The sequence below is a fragment of the Hemicordylus capensis genome, chromosome 5, assembly GCF_027244095.1.
Source record: "Hemicordylus capensis ecotype Gifberg chromosome 5, rHemCap1.1.pri, whole genome shotgun sequence".
Taxonomy (NCBI): domain Eukaryota; kingdom Metazoa; phylum Chordata; class Lepidosauria; order Squamata; family Cordylidae; genus Hemicordylus; species Hemicordylus capensis.
Genome location: NC_069661.1, coordinates 32,163,252 through 32,181,216, shown reverse-complemented (window position 1 = coordinate 32,181,216; position 17,965 = coordinate 32,163,252). Strand labels below are relative to the sequence as shown.

General features: G+C 44.3%; 1 long non-coding RNA gene across 1 annotated transcript; it reads left to right on the top strand.

Annotated features, from left to right (window-relative positions):
* The first annotated feature begins 4,657 nt into the window (after positions 1-4,657).
* LOC128326264 (uncharacterized) lies at positions 4,658-17,664 on the top strand. Its single transcript, XR_008307913.1, has 2 exons — positions 4,658-4,732; positions 17,471-17,664. It is a non-coding gene; the product is annotated as an uncharacterized LOC128326264 (long non-coding RNA).
* Positions 17,665-17,965: the final 301 nt, after the last annotated feature.

Genomic DNA, 17,965 nt, shown 5'->3' with positions numbered 1-17,965 from the left:
GATGAACAGAACCAGAAGATGTTGTGCTCATTCTGAATGAGTAGCCCTCAGGGTGGAGAGTTGATCTTGTGGTAGGAAGCATGAATTTTGTCCCCTTTGTTAAGCATGATATACCCTGGTTTGCATTTGGATGGGTGACTATATGTGAGAACTGTCTGCTGTAAGATCTCTTAGGGGATGAGGCTGTCGCTCAGTGACAGAGCATCAGAAGGTCACGCAGAAGGTCCCAGTTTCACTTTCTGGAATCTCCAGATAGGGCTGGAAGAGACTCCTGCCTTAAACCTACCTGGGAGAGATGCTGCCAATCACCAGAGAGAATACTGAGTTAGATGGAGCAATGGTCTGACTTGATATAAGGCAGCTTTCTAAGTTCCTGTGATGGATGTGACAAACAGCACATAGGTCCAATCTGAAAAGGACGGGCTGAAAGTGACACCCTTCCGCTCCTTCCCTTCCACTCCTACTGGACAAGTTGTCTGTCTCTGTGTTAAGCCAATATGAAAAGAACAGGCAAGCTGTTGAGACACAGAGAGAAGAAGCATTTTAGGCTGCAATGGAAGTGGCCAGGCTGAGGCTATAGCTTCTTAACCATTCTGCAGTAAACTCATGTAGCCTGACGTTGACTTCTAAGAATGATCTTCTATCTTCATCCAATGTTCACCCTGTATATTTGTGTAAATAGAGCCAGCGTGGTGTAGTGGTTAGAGTGCTGGACTAGGATCGGGGAGACCAGAGTTCAAATCCCCATTCAGCCATGATACTAGCTGGGAGGAGAAACTTAAGTATGTAGTACACTGCTCTGGGCTCCTTGGAGGAAAAGCAGGATATAAAATGTAATTGTAAAAGAAATAAACAAGCCAAGCATTAGAAAGATACCTTGTACCCAGACCCCCAAGGAGACGCGGAGACATCGTTATAGTGGTAACGGTCCATTTTATTGAGGTTTTGGCTACAGAGATATCGGCTGGGATTGGATGTTCCCATGGCAGTGCAGTGCCTAGCAGGCTGGCCACACCGTGGCCGCCTCCACCTAGAAGACCGTGGCGTTAGCACCTTGGCTCCAGGCCACACCTCTGCTCTGTAGCGGAGGGGCCCTTCTTCGCCGACCTAAGGTCAGGTTTTTAACTATCAGAACGACACCCCACCAACGCTGAACAGCCATACGAAGAGGGTGTCGCCTGCCGAGAGGTAGGTGTCAAGCAGCATCCCTGATCTTCCAAGCCTCAAGAGATCGGCTCCACCTCCTTGATTTACCTTAACTAAGGTGCCACACCTATTTAATTAGCAGCAGACTACAACTGTACCTGCCCTACACAGGCAAGTTATCTTAGTTATTCCCCTAGCTAGCTACCGGGGAAGCCCTGATATAGTCTGAGGCAGGCAAAAAAAGATGCACACCACAGAGCCAAACAGATGTGCACCCAAAAAATTCCTGCCCGGCCCCAACTGGCGACCAGCAAGATGCCCAGACTATATTCGCGGGATGGGTGGGAGGGGCTGCTGCTGCGAGACAGACTTCCGGCCTCTGGCCCGGCCCCTGGAAGTGGCCCGGGCCAATGGGAGGCTGTCCCCAGTCCCCACGTGCGCCTTTCCGAAGGGGCGGAGGCTGAGACAAATTAGCCGCACTGCAGGAAGAGCGGCGATTGGCTTCCTTCTGTCTGCAGAAACTCTCCTTCCAAAGGAAACCAGAATCCTAGTTCTGCTGTGAAAACCTGGAATGTCTTACTGGAGAATGGGGCAACCGAGGCAGCATCACATGATATTTCATTTCCATCTTGAATTGAACTGGATTTGCACGAAAGCTTTGCCTTGTAGATGGCCTCTGAACCTAAAAGAAGCTGACAGTGACTCTAAGTGAGCAGTTGGCCATCCTATATGGCTCTAGTCAACCATTTGTTTTACTGGAGGGGAGTGTTCGCTCTAACAGGGATTCGCAGATGTTGTTGACTACAAATCCCACAATCCCCAAGCAAAGGCCATTGCAGCTGGGGATTCTGGGAGTTGTAGTCAACAACATCTGGGAATCCCTGTTGGAAGAAACACTGCTGGAGGGCCATTTTGAGGATGGAGTGAAGGGTTGTGGGCAAGAGGCCCCTCTCACTCAACTCCCTCCAATGGACTGCCAGCAAGTCCTTTGTCTTCAACCATCATCACACCATTCACCTCTGTGCGGGAAAGTTGAGAGTGGACAGATGTTGCCATGAACAGCCACTCAGATGTTGAGTGTTGGTACACTCGTCATTACTTGTGAAACAGGTTTAAGGGTGCATCACAGCTCAGAACTTGATGAGGACAAACTGTTGCAGAGAGATTACTTATCCTCAGTAACTGTACAGGAAGCAGCTTTCCTTGATAGTTTGATATTTATTACTAACTAAAATATTGGCTAAGAAAACAATAAACAGACTAACAGTCTCTAATGCAGAGAGAAGATGAACCTCTCACTTTGAATTCAGGACAGCGAGTAAGAAGCAAACAAACAAACTGTGGCCAGGTTCAGACAAAATAGGAAACTGGAGGTACCTTCATTTCCAGTTTCCTGACTCCCAACATCCAAACTCGGGAAAATGGAGTTTGCGGGGGAAAGCAACCCATACACCACTCCAAACTCCACTCTGAACCTTCAGTCAGAGAGGAGTTTAACTACCACAAACTCCATTTCTGCAGTGCCAGCGCTACGTTCGAACACTGGCACCACAGTTTGGGCCTGACAGGATGAGTGAGGGAGGAAGCTCATCCCTTTTTGTCAAGAAGGAAGCCCACACAGCCAGCTCACCTGCCACTCTGCAGTCTTGCTGACTGCAGAGAGGCCCCTCTCCTCAACATCCAAATGCAGTCAGGAGAGCAGGGCATGGAGCAGACTGGTGGGTCCATTGGACCCATGATGCCATCTGAACCTGGTACATGCTACATCTGAACCTGGCCTATGACTCCACCCCCAGGCCAATATATAGACACATTTGAATATAGACAAGCATGCCCCACACAAAGAACTGAGACAATGTTTATGGCAAAATCCCAACACAAACCAGTGCCTTTACATATATTGGCTCCATCAAAATTATCAAGTATCATGCTGTGGCTCAAGAGATGGAAATTATCTATGGCCTTTGAAAGTCTACATCCCTAGGTGCTAGAAGAGTGTCAAAATATACAAATTAATATCATTACCTTAAAATGTCTCTGAGCTACTTTAATTAGACAGTTAAAAGGCAGTTGCTGTTTTCCTGCAGTATCGTATTTACTGCTTCCACTACATGTCATCTTTCAAAGACAAACATTTCAAATGAGGATCTTCAGAGCATCATTTGAGTACTGCATGGCTCACTCCAGTAATCTTGCTAGGATTTAATAGGAAAACTGCATTCGAATGAGCAGTGCTTTGAATAAGCAGTGACTATGAAATAATACAATTTTTATAGGAAGCGCTTTGTCTCTTTTCTTCCTGAGGAACTAAAATGAAAATCATTTGAAGCTCACTAAGTATGCACTTTCTAAGACTGTGAATCCTACTGTGATTAATATAGAATAATTCTACCTGCATTTGACTTATTTACACAAATATTGAGGTCACTTTGGGAGTCTGGATGCAAATAGGGCATAAGAACATAGGAGCATAGGAAGCTGCCTTATACCAGGTCAGACCATTGATCATCATCAACAACAACAACAAAATAATAAATAAACAAACAAACTTTATATGTTAGCTGCCCCATAACAAATTGTTCTCTGGGTGACCATCTAGCTCAGTATTGTCTACCCAGACTGGCAGCAACTCCTCCAAGGTTGCAGGCAGGAATCTCTCTCAGCCCTATCTTGGATATGCCAGGGAGGGAACTTTCTGCATGCAGATAGATGCTCTTCTCAGAGCAGACCCATCCCCTTAAGGGGAATACTTTACAGTGCTCACACATGTAGTCTCCCATTCACATGCAACCAGGGTGGACCCTGCTTAGCAAAGGGGACAATTCATGCTTGCCACCACAAGACCACTCCTCCCTGCAGGAGGACCTTAAATGCAGATCCTTTATAGCTGGGGAAAAGAGAAAAAGAGACCAGTGCATAGCAAGATCTTGAAATGAAAATACATAGCAAGATTTGGAATGAAGCAAAGGGTTTTAGAGGAGGGGGAGGTGGAACCCAAGAGGTAAATTCTTGATACTAAAAGAAAGAACAGTTTGATCAAAATGTTTTCCATATTAGGCCATGTATCATTTGCAGTTCTTATAGATAAATCCCCATGAGCTTCTCTGGACATTGGCCATCATTGTTTCAAAGTGAACAATGTGATTGGTTACATGTGGCACAATCCACCACATTCTAATTGAGATGCACACATGTTGCAATGTTCTATTCAAAAGCAGGTAGGTGCTGGCTGTGGAGGTAGGATGCCTACTAAGCACAGTGTCATGACTGTTCCAGTGCTGTTTCCATTACTCCCAACTGGAACAGCATAAGAACAGTGATGATGCTGTGCTTGGTAGGCATAGTGGCACCCCATTTCTGCAAAATAGATCCACCTGCTTTTGAGCAGAACACAGCTACTTGTGTGCATCTTACTTAGAATGATGGGGAGGCTGTGCATTATGTACGCCATTGACTTTTATGATGTCATAAGATCACTTCCCACAAGCACATCATGCATTTACTCTGCATGTGTTAAAGGAACAGCAGCCCACCAGCTGGCCCTGCCCCTCTGACCTTCACATGTTGAAGTGAAAATGAGAATTAGGTTGGTATGCTGCTGCTGTTGCTACTACTACTACTACTAGAGAGGAGAGCTGGTCTTGTGCTAGCAAACATTACTTGTCCCCTTAGCTAAGCAGTGTCTGCCCTGGTTGCATATGAAAGGGAGACTTGATGTGTGAGCACTGTAAGATATTCCCCTCAGGGGATGAAGCTGCTCTAAGAAGAGCATCTAGTTTCCAAGTTCCCTCCCTGGCATCTCCAAGATAGGGCTGAGAGAGATTCCTACCTGCAACCTTGGAGAAGCCACTGCCATTCTATAGACAGTACTGAGCTAGATGGACCAATGGTCTGACTAAGTATATAACAGCTTCCTATGTTCCTATGTACTACAAATATTTATCTACTGCTTTTCAACACAAGTTGCCAAAGTGTTTTACTTAGAGGATTGGTTGGTTGGTTGGTATGAAAGATGGCTCCCTATCCGAAAAGGGCTCGCAAACTAAAAAGAAACATAAGATCGACACCAGCAACAGCCACTGGAAGGATGCTGTGCTGAGGCTGGATAGGGCTAGTTGCTCTCCCCCTGCTAAATAAAGAGAATCAACACTTTTAAAAGGTGCCTGTATGTGCATAGAAACCCAATTCTCACCATCAGTTCAGCGTGTGAAGTTCACAATTCACAAAGTATAAATTGCAAATTGAAGTTTGCAAATCTTCCAATGGAGCTGCATAGCCTAGATAACTGAAACTCTATTCAGACATTTGGTTGCACCTGTGTTCAGATGTTTGTACACATGTACATGTTATGGATAACTATACCTGAGTTCATTTTAACAATAAACCTGGGGTACAGATCCCCTTAAAATGCAGGATACAGATAGCAAATGCACTGCTGTACCTGTGTTCAATATAACTAACTGTACACACCTAACTGCATCTGTGTATACTACACACAGATTGCACAAGTGTTGAACATAATGTGTGCATAGGGCTTAATTCTCTTGGTAACTTATTCTGTTTGCTCCCTGAGTGCAGCAAATGGCTGGACTATCCTTAATAATCTGCCAAATTAACAGGTGGCACCCCTCTGTGGTCTGGACTGGCCCTCACAATATGGGCTGGTTCAGACATGGAATGATGCTTACATCTTAGTTCCATGCAGCATCCCCAAGCTTCAGGAGCACATCTTCCCGCTCCCTTGCCTGTGAGAGCCTTGGAAGAATTCTACTTCCAATTGCGGTTAAAAAAAACCCAAGATCAGTTATTCTGTCTGAGCCAACTGTGTGCCATACTACTATCTAGTAGAAGAATCACTTGTGAGAATGAATGTAGGGTACTGCAATATCAAGAGGCTTAGCTTTTTAGCCTAAAGGGCAGATCTGTATTTTTATTTTTATTTTTATTTTGGCTGCCAAGGAAACAATTTAGCTTTGGGCAACATTTACAGAAGAAACTGTGTTTGTTAATATATAGGATCACTATTCTGCACCCTGTGATTAATTGTAAGAATGAATTAACAGCAGTATGCAACAGATCAGCCTAATCTCTGTAACATTAACTTTATTTTCCTTCCTAATAAACTCATCTCAAGTCTTCGAGGGGCTGGAGGAAGGAGTGGATATATTTAATTAGGCTGTTACTTATATTGCAGAAAAGGTCAGGCAACAACTGATATTTATATTTATACAAATGGATCATCACTTATTTCCACACAAAGGCTTAGGAGGAAATCTTATTATAATGCATTTAATATTTGTGTGTGTGAAATTATTCAGAAAAAGGAGGGAAGAAAACCCAAAGGTGCTGAGCAAATTGACATTGCCTTTATTTTAGGCCTGATGTGTTTAGGCCTGACATTTTATCAGTGCTAGCATCTACCATATACATATACTCTCAGCTATGGACTTCCTTGGTTATCTCATGCACAAACCTGATAGTAATTCCCACAAATATCAGTGGACCTCAAGACTAATTCATATGATATCTCCATAGTCTGATAGCTGCTAGGCATGTACATTAAGCGACAGTCCAAGACATCTTTGTTCCTGAGAAAGGGTGCCAAATGCTGCCCCCTTCCCTTTTTTCAAGTAGTAGTGATGGGAGGCAGGTGAGGTGGGGGGGCAGGGGGCAATTTACCTGTTGCACTGGGGCCCCAGTAATCTGTTGCTTGAGGTAACCATCTTGTTACACCTCATGTAAGGACCACCCTGTGTATATTCAATAACAACAACAACAACAACAAATATTTACATACTGCTTTTCAACAAAAGTTTTCAAAGTGGTTTACATAGAGAAATAATAAACAAATAAGATGGCTTTCGAATGACTGGGAAACAGTTCATTACGAAATGAATGAGGAACATTCCTGAATTAACTGAATGACACATATACTATTCAGTTCATTTAGGAATTCATGTGTTTCCATAATGGAAGTTATTTGCCTAGTAGTTACCTTGTAGTTCAGCAGAGCAATGAACTCCCCCCCCCCCTTTAACCATTTAAAGTTGGGAAAGAGTGGCCAAGGCGCTTTGAGCAGCACCTCTAGAAATAGTCATCCCATCATTCTTGGGCATTTTCAGGAAAAAACACTTTAGTGACTGTGGCCATATTGTTCCCCACAATGCCCTGGAGCCATGTAATGTTCATGACATTATGGAGAAAATGGTACCCAACACAGGTGGCTGTATACAGTATACACACCTACAGATCTCTATGCACACACATTTATTCATTATGTGCAGTGTGCAACTGCACATACAGCACAGGAGTACAGTGCTTATCCTGTACCTTGTATTTGAAAAGGCCTATATCCAGGTTCTCTTTCAAAGCACAGACATGTACATTCATCCACACAAAAACATGTAGATGTGTACAGACACCAGTACACATGTACAACATAATGTCTTAATAGCGATGTAAAAGCATGAACTTGTGTACAGTATCCAGCAGTGGCCAGTGAGGCCAGCTCTAGGGCAGGCGGTGAGGGTGGCAGGAGACATCTTTTTAAAATGCTGAACTTACCTACCACCAGCACCTGGCATTCTTAAGGAACCGGCGACAGCCAACTCAGTATCCCACATGGAGACTGCCCCACCCACACTGCTTAGCTGGCCTCTGCGCATGTGCAGCAGCCATTTGAGTGGTCAGCATGTCAAAAATCTGAATGGCCTTTTGCAGGGTCAGCTTGCCGTGCTGACCACTCAAATGGCTGTTGCACAGGTGCAGAGGCCGGGGGAGCGGAGGGGTGGTGGGTCAGCCACCATCAGTTTCCTAAGGATGCCAGGTGCCAGCTGCGGATATGTTCAGCATTTATACAAGATGTATGCCACCACCCTCACCTCGCCCCTGGAACTGACCTCATCAGCCACTATTGCAGAGATACTTCAACTCACATACAACATAATGAGGCGCTTCATACAATTGGTGTGAAGCGCCGTTAGGGTTGATGCAGGGAGAGCGGGCTTAGCACACTCTCCCCACACATGCACAGGGAGCCATCCCTGTCACGGAGCTGGCAGGGGTGGCGGGGATTGGGGTCCATCCAGCCCCCCGGAAGTTCCAGGATGCCCCCCACAAGTGCACGGGGCATTCTGGAGAGACCCCCCGGGGCCAGGAGACTTGTTTTAGCCTCCTGGCGGGGGTCTCTTCGTGTGCTGCTGTGGCACGGAGCCGCAGTGCAGTAGCACACAATCAACCAAATGGGGTTAGCAGAGGGCTCGCTCCGCTAACCTCGTTTAAAGGGAGCGGTAATTTTGGTAGTTTGCTGCTGGGAGCCACACAGCTCCTGTGGCAGTAGACGACCAGGAGAAATTGGGCTAGGCTCCCTTAGCCCGATCTCTCCTGGTCATGGGAATAGCTTCAATGTCTTGGCGGGGCTATATGTCACTGATGATATGCATATCCCATCCTTTCTCCAAGGAGCTTAGGGCAGCATGCATAATTCTCTTGCCCTCCATTTTATCCTCACAACCGTCTCTTGTGGTAGGCTAGGCTGAGAGTAATTGGGCTAAAGTCACCCAGTGAGCTTCATAGTTTAGCGGGGATTTGAACCCAGGTCACTCCACTCCTAGTCCAACACTTTAACCACTACAGTCTGGGTAAGATGCTTCCATATCTATTGTGTTGTCAGACTCTCTCTACTCTCTGTTCATGCAAGGTCTTAAGGAGACATTACACATATTCATAACACATATTAGGGAAACTGGGGGGCAATCAAAGGAGCTACAACTTCTGAAGCATCCTCCATCGCAGAGTGTGCCTGTAGGCTGGGATAGGGCGTAGGTGTCTTCAACATGCTTTTGGCCTGGCCAAAGTTGCTATGAGGTCACCGTATCAGGCCATTTCAAATGGTTAAATGAACATTATGTGCTGTGAGATGTTGCTTTTGGTTTTTGTCCAGTGAATGGTATTGTGGTCTTTAGCCATGCATGCTATAAGGAGAATGCATTGTACCACCATAATTAATGTCGCTGTGTATGGAAGTCTGCCCTGACTAGCTGTGTGGAAATAATTGACAAATACTGTACTGTTTGTGAGCATTTGATGCCAAATCCTTCTTCCCTCTTCATAAAGTGGATTTTATGTATGTGACTTCATAAAAAGGAACAAGAGTTGAAGCAAACTTTAGAGGAAACCACCTAGCAGGAGAAGGTTAAGTAAGGTCTTCTTCTGTTGAGTCCATATATATGACAAATAACCAGCATAACATACTATTTTGAACTAGGTGACCTGCACTATAGGATGGACAGTTCCTATCCATCTCTAGTTTCTCAGACCCGACACACATAAAGACAGTGTTACCTGCCTTCCTCTTATCAAACGTATCATGCTGGACAGAGAGTGGAAGCTTGAGAGGACAGGAGACAGAGAAGGAAAGCTATTGATTTTCTTTTCGAACTCATTTGCCATTTATACTATAATCCGGAGAGAGAGCTTTCAGCTTTTGATTTCACCAGGGCAGCTCATATGGTTTTGGAAAGGGCAGATTCCTTCTGGGGCAAGCAGCATTCCTAAGGAATGAGACAGCTTGCAGGGACACCATTTCTGCAGTTTCCACACACCCTCCACATGCTCTTGATGGCCCCCACTCCATTTCTCTCACATATACAAGAAACCCAAAAAGCCCTACCAGAAATAGTCCTAATTAATTAATATCCTGCCTTTCCCCAAAGTGCAAGGAGGATAACAAACATAAACCAAAATTTAAAATAACACAATTTTGTTATTTTTAATTTGTATATTTCTAATATACAAAGAACCATATCAAAACAAGACTGATTAAAACCACTAAAGCTGTAGTATAAAACCAATCACTAGTAATAGCAGTTTAAACCTGATTAATAGCAGTTTAAACCTGATTAAAAGAGCTCCTGGTGGCGCAGTGGTAAAACTGCCGCCCTGTAACCAGAATGTTACAAGTTCAATCCTGACCAGGGGCTCAAGGTTGACTCAGCCTTCCATCCTTCCGAGGTCGGTAAAATGAGTACCCAGAATGTTGGGGGCAATATGCTAAATCATTGTAAACCACTTAGAGAGCTTCCAGCTATAGAGCGGTATATAAATGTAAGTGCTATTGCTAGTGCTATTGCTAATACACATCTAGGAAGGCCCGTTGTTGTAAAATAGTTCTTTACTGCGCTTCTAAAAGCAGGCAGCGATAGTCCAACTTCTGTAAAGCTGTTTCCAGTTGTGGGCACCACAAGGCCCTGTCTCAAGTACCTGCCTGCCACATGTGCAGTGGTGAAGGTAAAGGTAAAATGTGCCCTCAAGTCGATTTCGACTCCTGGCGCCGCCCACAGAGCCCTGTGGTTTTCTTTTGGTAGAATACAGGAGAGGTTTACCATTGCCTCCTCCCACGCAGTATGAGATGATGCCTTCCAGCATCTTGCTATATCGCTGCTGCCCGATACAGTACCAGAGGCGATTTGAACTGGAACCTTCTGCTTGTTAGTCAAGCCTCTTCCTGCAGTGCCACTTAAGGTGCAGTGGTAGGGGGACCCAAAGTATGGCCTCTGATATAGAATGAAATTCCTGGGTAGTCTCCTATGGGGTGAGGCGATGTTCTGATTCCTGACCTTTTAGGGCCTTAGGTAGCATCTCAAGTTGAGCAATCTAAGCCCCTGTCAGTACTAAACTAAACACAAATGGTGACATACATATTAAACAGCTACAGTAAAATTTGTTGCATAACAAATCAAACTTAGTTGCAGTTTAAATATCCACAATGGAGGTTAGCTATTACTTTTTTCTTCAGAAGACAGTGAGAAGACAGTGTATTTCACTCAGATAGAACAATAAGTCCACCTGGTGAACTTATACTCCTAGTTTTATAACTGAACTCCAGAAAAATTTCATTCATCTCTACTGCTTGGCTTTGGTTTGGTTTTATTTATTTATCATATTTTTATACCCCCTGTGAGAGAGAGAGATATGCAGTGTAAAGTGTGTCACCAAGTCGATTTCGATTCCTGGCACCCACAGAGCCCTGTGGTTATCTTTTGGTAGAATATAGGTTTACCATTGCCTCCTCCCATGCAGTATGAGATTATGCCTTTCAGCATCTTCCTATATCGCTGCTGCCTGATATAGGTGTATCCCATAGTCTGGGAAACATACCAGCAGGGATTCGAACCAGCAACCTTCTGCTTGTTAGTCAAGCATTTCCCTGCTGCGCCACTTAAGGTGGCCTAGGCAGTGTACAAAATTTAAAACAATATTTAAAAATCAGCACAGATTAAAATACATGAAACAAAACAGTAGCATTAAACAGAAATAAGAACAGTAGCATAAAACAATTATTAAAACAAATTATTAAAATTAATTATAATTAATAGCCTGTGAGAACTGGTGAGTCTTGAGGGTCTTCCTGAAAACAAACAGAGAAGGAGATGCTCTTATTTCAGCAGGGACCATGTTCCAAAGCCCCGGGGCAGCCACAGAGAAAGCCCGGTCCTGGGTCGCCACCAAATGAGCCGGTGGCATCCATAACCAGACCTCTCCAGAAGATCATCAAAGGTGGCAGGGTTTGTGACAAAGGAGGCGCTCTCTTAAATACCCTGAACCCAAGCCATTAAGGGCTTATAGGTAATAACTGTAACTTTTAACAATAAACCGTAACTTTTAACTTTTAATAACTTTGTATTTCACCCAGAAACATATTGGCAGCCAGTACAGTTCCCTCAAAACCGGTGTTATGTGAACCCTTTGAGTTGTCCCAGAGACTAATCTGGCTGCTGCATTCTGTACCAATTGTAGTTTCCGGACTATGTACAAAGGCAGGCCCACATAGAGTGCATTACAGTAGTCAAGCCTGGAAGTTACCAGCATATGTACCACTGTTTTAAGGTAATTCACCTCCATAAATGGACGTAGCTGTCATATCAGCCGAAGCTGATAAAAAGTGCTCTTGGCCACCACCTCGACCTGAGAAACCAGGGAGAGCTTGGGGTCCAGGAGCACTCTCAAGCTACATACCTGATCTTTCATGGGGAGTGTAACCACATCCAGAACAGGCAGATCACCATCTTTCGGGTCCTGACCCCCCCACAGTCAGTACCTCTGTCTTAGTTGGATTCAACTTCAGTTTGTAATCCCTCATCCAGCCCATTACCACCTCCAAGCAGGCATTTAGAGAAGATATGCCATTTCCTGATAAGGTTGGCATGGAGAAATAGATCTGGGTGTCACCAGCATATTGATAACACCCAGCACCCAACCTCCTGATAATCTCTCCCAGCGGTTTCATGTATATGTTAAAAAGCATTGGAGACAGTATGGAGCCTTGCGGAACTCCACACTTCAGTTCTTGCTTTGCAGAACAACAGTCTCTGAGCAACACCATCTGGAATCTACCAGAGAGGTAGGAATGGAACCACCATTTGTTTGTCTTAGTTTCTGTGAACTTCCTGGAGCCTTTGGAGTCAGGCGGTATATTACATACATACATGCATACAAACATACATACTACTATGAATATTTAAATACTGTTTTTTCAACAAAAGTTCTCAAAGCAGTGTACAGAGAAAAATAAACAAGATGGCTCCCTGTCCCCAAAAGTTTCACACTCTAAAAATAATCTTAAGATAAACAGCAGCAACAGCCACTTGAGCTGTACTGTGCTAAGGCTGGATAGGGATAGCTGCTGTCCCTCCTGCTAAATATACAAGAGTCACTGCTTTAAAAGTTAGCAGGGGTTTCTCGATTTATTTCTCAAATCATCAGTATGGCATTTCTCAAATTATTAAGATCTATCGCTCTGTGAACTGAAGACCATGGACATTTTATTTCCATTCTTATGGAAAAACAGTGTTCAGCACAGTAAGCACGCCCCTCACTTCTGGAAAGTTCTGGGCACTTTGTTTTTGGGCAAATGATTTCTTCTAGAGTTGTTACATGTGTACAGGGAGAGCCAAACAGAAATCCATTTGGTTTTATAATTGCGCTTGTTAACGCTAACTACATTTAATTCTGGAGTACAAAAGGCATGTAGGATGGCTCTGAAATAGCCTCCTTGATAGTATAAGAGTGCTCTTTAGTTGAAAACCAATATGCTTTACTTGTTATAGCAACCAATTAGTATGTTCAGAAACTATGCAAATTACAAGGGGAAACTGTATTTCAATAATTTCTTGGTGATTACATAATTATTTCAATCAGTGATTTAGTTCATCTCGATTTCCAGTAATCCCTTCTGCTCTGGTGGATCATAGAGGGATTTTGTTGTAGCTCTCAAAATCCAAAATTAAACAATTAGCTTAGAGGTCTCTGTGCCCCTTGCATTAGGTGGCTTTAATGCTGAAGCATTTGGCAGTTCTTTAGTATTCCCGATGAACCTTAGATGATCCTTTCTTGGCCTTGCTATCCTCACCTTCCTCTGCCTATGACCTTTTGCAGGCTCTGAAAGCCCCAGAGTATACCCTGCATTGTGAAAGGGCTTGACATGTGAAGGAAGCAGCTTTCATTTCAGTTTCATTGTCCCCACCTGCATCTTCCAGCTGACCCCAGCTGAGGACAACTGCAGCTGCCACAAGAGGCCTGTTACAGTAACCTACCAATGCTTGTGCTGCACAGCACGTCCTCCTTGCTATGCACAAATCACACTTGTCATGATTCTGTTACAGCCACTGAAGAGGTTGCTTTTTAAAGTGATGAGAAGCCCAAGCACTAGCTTCTGGAGATCGGAGCACCCAGTTTTCCAGCCTATGCCTTTCTCATATGTGCACTTGACAAGGAATGGCTCCAGTAATGAGGGTGGTTTCCCGCAATTGCTAGCTGAAAGCCAAATTAATTACCTGTGACTGAGCCTGTTATTAACATACAGGCTTAAACAGGAAGTGGACCTGAAAAATCCCATTTTTTGTCCAAAAAACAAAACAAAACCCCAACAAAAAAAACCCAGCCATCATTGCGGGGATGACAATTTGGGGCCAGTGTTCTAATTTTTTCATATGTGTATGAAAGTTATGTTCTGGGTGGCAGTATCAAGGCAGTGTGCGTGCATGCGCATGTGCATTCAGAGTGGGACCATCCTAATTCAAGCTGAGTGGGATATAAAATTGACTGAGCGGATGTCAAAAAACATGTGAGCACATGCACACGCCTTAGAGGGAACACTGCTTGGGGTTATGGAACATGGCGGGAAGGTAGCACGTCCTACCCCTACGACAGGGATAGGGGAGTCTGTTCTGATTATCTGCCTACTTCTGGGCCTAGATGTTTTCCCGAGGTCTCTCGGGATTTTCTTATAGTGAGAGCTGGTGATTCTACCAATGCCTTGGTCAGCCTCTGGAATGAGGAGATGACTCGGGCAATCAGTTGATTGCTACTAGATGTCTGTGGCTAACTTGCAGAGCTTATGAGGCCCTTTGGTATACTGAAAAGCGGGGGACAATGAATTAACTGAGGTGTTGACAAGAATACAACTGACAAACATTTTTAAGTGCATGGGTTCTCATTAGGGGTGTGCACAAAACAGGTTTCCATGGTTCTGTTCAAATTAAGACCAAATTCAAACTGGATCACAGTTCTGCGATCCAGTTTGGTAGAACCAACCGGGTGGTCCAGCCCCTTCAGCTGAACTGGGTCACACAGCAGGTTTGTAAAGGGGAATCTGGTGAAGGGAAGCCTTCACAAAAGACTTCTAAAGGGTGCCCGGGGTGGGGGTGGGGTGGGGCGTAGCAGCAAGATGCACTTAAAAGTAGTTGATACGCTGATGGCATTCCCTCCCTTCAGCAGCCCACCCACAGAGACGTGGCTCCGGCAATGACCTGGCCTTTGCACAAGTGAAGACACCATTTGCATGGTCAGTGTGTTAATGCAAATGGCCTCCACGCATGCACGGAGGCCAGGTCATTGCCGGAGTCATGTCGCCACACATGAGCTTCTGAGCACCAGCACTCTGCAGTGGGCCAGTGGCAGTAAGGAGAGGACTACGTATCATCTATGTTTAGGGGTATCTTGCCACTCCTGCCAGCCGCCCTTTAGAAGCCTTTTGTGAAGTCTTACCCTTTGCTTGTAAAGGGGAAACCTCACCAGATTCCTGTTTACAAAAACACCGAACTGCTGAACCAGTCCACCACAAACTGAACTTGTGGTCCAATCATGGACCGGCTAGTTTTCTTAAAGGCCAGTTCAGTTTGTGATCAGATCGAATGAGCTGGCCTGGTTTGTGGCAAGCTAGTTCGGCTCGAATTGGTTTGTGCACGCCCCTAGTTCTCATCCTCTTTTCCTGAGGGTCACGCAGCCCCCAGGAATAGATGTATAGAAGTAGAAAGGGTTTTTGGAAGGAGGGGAGAGACATGAAAATTACTCCCCCCTCTCGCTCTGTGCCCAGTCTGCTGCCTCTTTGTGCCTCTTTGTGCCCGGTTTGCTGCACAAAACCATTTTCAGCACAGGAACACTTAAGGCAGCTTGCAGATCTACAGCCCTCCTTCCATCACCAGAGGGCTGCAGGTCATGTCAGCCCATATTTTGAGATTGTGAGCCCCTTAGGAATTGGCTACTAAGTGTGAGAACCTCTGTTTAAAAATTGTATATTAAAAAGTTCGTAGTAGTAGTAGAGAAATGTTGTAAGCTGATCTGAGCCTAAGGGATGTAGGAGGATATCAATCAATCAATCAATCAATCAATCAATCAATCAAACAAACAAACAAACAAACAAACCTATTCTGTGGTGGTGATGTCAACAAATAAATTGTACTTCTCTGCTACCATCACATCTCTACAATGAATGTGTGTTTCCAGGCCTTTTGAACACTGCGGGGAGGCTGGGGGGAGGATTCAGAGTTGCCACTGAAGACTTCCCCCAGCAAGGGTTGGGGGAATGAGGAACAGAGGCTACTGCCGCCACCTGGTGAGTCATAGGGGATGCCCTCACGCCAGAGCCCAAAGCAACCTTTGGGTCAGCCCTGCCATGACACCTGGTAAAACTGATTATTTAGATCTATTTCAGTCTGTCAATAGGCCTGGCTATGGAACTGAAACCACTTTGGTCACCCAAATGGTTGACCTGTGCTGAATGTGGATGACGGACAAGAGGAGTGCAATCCTAATGATACTCTTGGTTTCCTTATCAGCTCTCAATACAATCAACCATGGAGCTTTTTCACTGAGAAGCAGTATATAAACAAACAAACAAACAAACAAACAAACACAACAGCCTGATTTGGGTATTTGGTGTCAAATAGCTTTGACACAATTGCCTGTAGAGAAGCATCAGGAAAATGGGTAAAATGAATTAAAGCACACTTTCCACTCAAATTCCTGGATGTTTTATATCCAAGGTGACACTTTTCCTATATCCTAGACAGAATATCCAATATGGCAACCCTGATCAGAGGACTTTGGCACAACCAAAGGAGTGGGCCTTCTCTGTAGTCACTCCTAGGCTGTGGAATGCGCTCCCTATAGACATTCGTGGTTTAACATCTTTGCCAGCCTTCAAAAGGGCCCTTAAGACATGTTTTTTCAGCCAGGCTTTTAGTAATCTCTGAATGTTTTACACTTTTAAATTGCTGTTTTTAACAGTTTGTTTTATTTTGTTTTTCTTGGGTTCATTTCTGTAGACCACCTAGAGCCTTTGGAGTCAGGTGGTATATAAATAAAATCAATAATAATAAGTAATAAATAATAATAACAACCCTGCTCCACTCTGCTCATTTGGTCTTCTCTAAGGTTACCAGGCCAGATGCATTGAAAAACTTGAGATTTCTGATGCAGTGCCTGGTACAAGACTGCCAAGTGCCAACCCTTGGAAAATTACCAGAAATTATTCTGCTTTGAGAGTGGAGCCCAGCAGTAAAGGGGCAGAGCTCAGCAGGAGCCCCAATCTCTGTTGTCCATTTATCTGAGGATAACACTGAAGAAACAGCGTCATTTGTGGCAAATTGGCAATCCTATTCTTCTCCAACAGAGGGAGGCAGGAGAGGGGAAAGGGGGCTGAACCGGGCAGTGTGAGAGTGCTGTTTTCTCATGCCTGTGTTTCACCAAGGAAGAGACAGAAGTAGGAGGTAAGGATGAATACCAGTCCTGTTAGGAACACAATTGCTGGGTGAGAATTTCCTTCTTTGGGTTTCTATGTTGCTCATCAAGGGATGGGCTTAGCTCTTGAAAATTAAGTTTATTCTGAACTCTGTACCTGTAAGACATTTCTAAAACTGTTATTAATGATCAGGCCTATGGTGTTCCAATATCACGGGGACAATTGTGATAGCTGAAATAGAATTAATTGGAAGTCAATGAACTGGCTAGGTTATTACAAATCTTTTTTTTTCCCATTGTGAAGTTTCTTATTCTTCCGGAGACCTCTTGAAGAGCAAAGTGAAGTATGTTCCTTTTTCACACAGCTGTGCCTGGATGCTTAGCTGACTCTGGAATTCATCTTCTTTGCCGCTGGCATTTCAAGCCACAACTAAGCCAGTCATAATGGAAATCTCAAGGGAAATATCTTAATTAGTGCTAATAAAAATATTGCAACATGCTGTGATTGACATTTGCTTTAATACTGCTATATTTTTTCCTCCTGTCAGTGGAAGGAATATGGCTGAAGAATATTGTGGATTTGCTCTCTAGAGTAACATAAATAGCTTCACAAAAATACTTTAAAGAAATTGAGCCAAGCATTAAGAAATCCTTAAAATGGTAGAAGGGCCATCCAATTTCATGGTGTGAAAAATCCCCAGGTCTCCCCTGCCCTGACAAGACATAACCACTGGATAATTCAGATGCTGAAAGTCAGAAAGAAATGAGTTCAGTTTCAGTGTGGCTAGATCCACACTCC